The sequence below is a fragment of the Ananas comosus genome, linkage group 2 (genome assembly GCF_001540865.1).
Source record: "Ananas comosus cultivar F153 linkage group 2, ASM154086v1, whole genome shotgun sequence".
NCBI lineage: Eukaryota > Viridiplantae > Streptophyta > Magnoliopsida > Poales > Bromeliaceae > Ananas > Ananas comosus.
In genome coordinates, this window is record NC_033622.1 from 8,661,446 (window position 1) to 8,665,398 (window position 3,953).

Genomic DNA, 3,953 nt, shown 5'->3' on the forward strand with positions numbered 1-3,953 from the left:
GTTTGAGGATTGAGGTAAGAGTTTTGTTCGAGTTAAGGGTTGAGTTGTTTCGAGGACGAAACTCCTTTTAAGGGGTGGAGAATGTGAGATATCGAATTTCAACAATATTGGCTAACTTTGGCCAAATGGACCAAAGTGGGCGATTGAACGGTTAGGACAAGTTCCATTCGGTATTCCAACAAGTTTGGAAGAGTAAAAATGAGTTCCAAAGGTGTTGGAATGGTTTTGACATCGATCGGCGCGAAGTAGAGCCGAAACAAAGTGAAAACAGCATTCTGGAGCTCTCGGGTTTGAGGCTGCCAGGCCTTGTACCGGAACAAGGGAGCTTGTACGGGTACAAGCACTGCGCAACCGAGAAACCGAGCTCTCGGTTTGGGGGGCTGCCAGGCCTTGTACCGGAACAAGGGGGGCTTGTACCGGTACAAGCACTGCGCAACCGAGAAACCGAGCCTCGGGTTGGGCTGTCTACCAGGCCTTGTACCGGTATAAGAATCCGTGTACCGGTACAAGGGACCCGAAAATGTGGATTTGGTTGGAAAATTAGTTTTTTTGAGGGGGCTTTTGGGTTTTGTTACAATAGAGAACTTAAACCCCTCTCTCTCAGCCTCTCACCCTCTCACTCTCCTCAGCTCACTCTCTCTCTACACTCTCTCTCTCTAACCGAATAGAAGGAGAAGAAGGAGAAAAAGGAAAAGAGAAGGAAAAAGAAGGAAAAAGAGAGGAAGAAAAGGAAGGAGAAGAAGGAGAAGAAGGTTTGGGAGCTCTCCTTTACCTCATTCTTGGCCTAGGGCTTGCTTTGGAGCAAACCCTAGAGGTAAGCCTTGACCCTATTTTGAGATTTCTAGGGTTTGAGGGTTTTTGGTTGGTTTTAATGGTTCAAATGGAACCTAATGAGCTTAGAGAACATGGATTTAGCTCACAATGAAGCTAGAAGCCATTGCTTCTCATGGGTGCTAAACCTGGGGCTTGATTTTGGGGATTTTGCAAATATTAGGGTTTGATCTTCTTTGAGCAGTTAGAAACCTAATTCTTATGCTTATAAACGCGTAGGCGAAGACGGTTCGTCGATACGAAAATCGAGCGCGAAGATATCGCCATTTGAAGTGCTAAAGGGTTAAAGCTAACCCAACAAAAATTAAGCGGCGACAAGACTAGCATAAGAGCGCGTCTCGGAGTGTTTTCGGCATCGCCTAAGGTGGGGGAGTGCCATCCCGAAGTCATCGGGCTACTTATTATGTCTAAGTTTAAATATGACCAAGTTGCATATTGTGCATGTTCTTGTAGGGTTAAAGGTTAATTATATTACTCCAAATTGCATGCTAGTCGCTATAGATATGGTTGATTGTATGATTTATAAACTAGTATGCATGAGATTGAATGATAGAGTTTAATGATGAAATTTAACCCTATATGAGATGATTAGAACTTATAATGTTAAAGAGCTAACATTGTTGATGAGTCTAAATGACGAGTGGCATCTAGTTAGAAAACTATGATTGAGTGGCACATGTTTGATGTTTACTTGAGATGATCATATTAGTGTAGTTGAGACACCATGACATTGGGTACAAGAACTATTGATCTATGCTAAGAATACCCTCAAAGGATTGTTGTTGCTCGTGAGTTGATCATGCTCACATTGCCTGTCTGCGCTTGGTGGGGTCGCTCCCCTCAAGTTGTGCGCTCCGGAGTTGGTCACTAGAGAGGCAGCCCGCTTGCTGCTCGGATAGCCGCTTGTTATCCGCAGGCGTACTCGGGGATAGTCCAGCTAGGCATCCCTCGGAGGTTGATTTGTGAGCCTTGCTTGTGAACCTTGCGTTCACTTGGAGATTGGGTTACCCAGTGAGTCTTACCCATGATTGATGTTCATAGTAGCCATTCATTGTTCTTATCAACTTATTTGCTTTCCTCGTAGCATGTTCTATAGCTTACTATGATAGTTGTTGTAGATGTTTATAGTAGTTGCTTACCCTACTATTTATTGTTCATACATCCATGACTCCATATTGAGGCATCGTTTGATATAGTTGTTTTACATACCTGCTTTCAGTTCAGTTTAGCTTTATACATATTGCATATATATATATATATATCTCTCTATGCCTGCTTAAGGCCTAGTGGGTAGATCGGCGGAGTCGGCGGCCGAACCCACTGGGAACTATTCGTAGTTCTCACACCCTTGTTGCAGGTACTAGTTCGAGCGTCCCGACCGAGCGAGAGGATCGCGGCAAGGGCTTAGCGCCCTAGCAGCATCAGTTGATAGCTTACTTTCCTACTTGCATTAATTCACCCTGCTTTTACATTTTGAGAGTAGTTCTTGTATAGGGTGAGGTTTTGGAGAGTATATGATGTATTTCCATTTTGGAAAAGAATGCAAGTTGTATCAATGTTTAAAGTTAAAATGATATAAAAAAAAGAGATTAAATGTTTCAATTATGTCTCTAATAGTTAAGTTTCTCTCTTTTGTATACTTGTATGCCATTTACTTGTATCGCTTGCTCTTTGTTGATATATAGCACTGGTTGTGCTCTCGATTATCGTTGTGTGATTGTGTATGAATTCAAGTTGTATTCCTGGGGACTTGTTGTACACAATCTCGTTGTTGCCTAGCCTAGGGCGGGCAGGGGAGACTCTGCTCGTTCGGCGGTCACGCACGCCGCCCTCGAATCGGACCAAATTGGTACCGTTTCGGGTGGTGCGGTCGTGGGGCGTGACATATTTCGCCACAAAAATGTTTTTGTGGCCAAATATATTACGCCACAGCGTCGCCATCATAACCCCGCTGTTAAAAAAAACTGTGAGGAAAAAATTTTCGCCACAAAACTAGTTGTTATTTGTGACGAAAATATTCGTCACAAATACTGTTTTACATATGATGAAAAAATAGTAATTATTATGAGGAAATAATGTTCGCCACAAAACAAGTTATATTTTGTGACGAAAATGTTCATCACAGATACCATTTTACATATTGTGAAATAATAGTTATTAACGGAGAAAATAAATCGCCATAAAATATGTTAAACTTTTGTGGCCATTTAGTTCGTCACAATAGTATTTCATATCATTTATATCAACAATAATTCTACATTAAAATATAAATATTATTTTCTAATAGTTAAATGACTTTTTGTGAGAAATTTTAAAAAAATCGTAACAAAAGGGTACATATTTATGTCCAAACTTTATATTTTGTCACAAAAAGTTATTAGTGTGTTTATGTCGATCTTTCGTGACCATTTTATCAAATTCCTCACAAAAAGTATGTGTTATAAGATACATTGAATTAAACATTATACTTTTTATACAAGAGCATTAGATAAATAACAAGAAACTACAAAAAGAACATAAATTCTACTAGCCAAATTCTAAACCATATATGTAAGATGCATTGTACATATCCAAAATATAACAGTTTGCACAAAATATTTCTCCAACAACTACAAGATCAAGTATACGTCATTACAAATTCACATCAAGTAATAAGTTGCAAAACATGAAGATCGATGTCATATGCATCTTTAAAATAAGCAGTTTTTTAGTCACGCCCATTTCGAAATCTCTAAACAAAAAGAAATGGACCCGAAGAAACTTAGTCCTGCAAATGTCGATTGGTCTTGCCTATTCCTACACAATTAATCCAAAAGTCGATTTGTCTTACACATTCCTGTACAATTAAAAAAATTTACTTAGTATTACTTTCAAATACTAAAATATGACCCATAGTGACTTATAAATAAAAGGAATACACAAAGCAATTGTAAAGTATTAAGTTATATAGGGTCACATGTAAAAACAGATCAACATCAACAATCTATAACACCAATCAACATCAACTGTTTGAGTGTTTGGTTATAGGTACTAACTAAATGCCTATTTTTGAGAAAACTATGCAACAAATCATGAACTAATTAGCCACTGGCCTAACCTAGTATTTGTTAACAAGGTTGTCA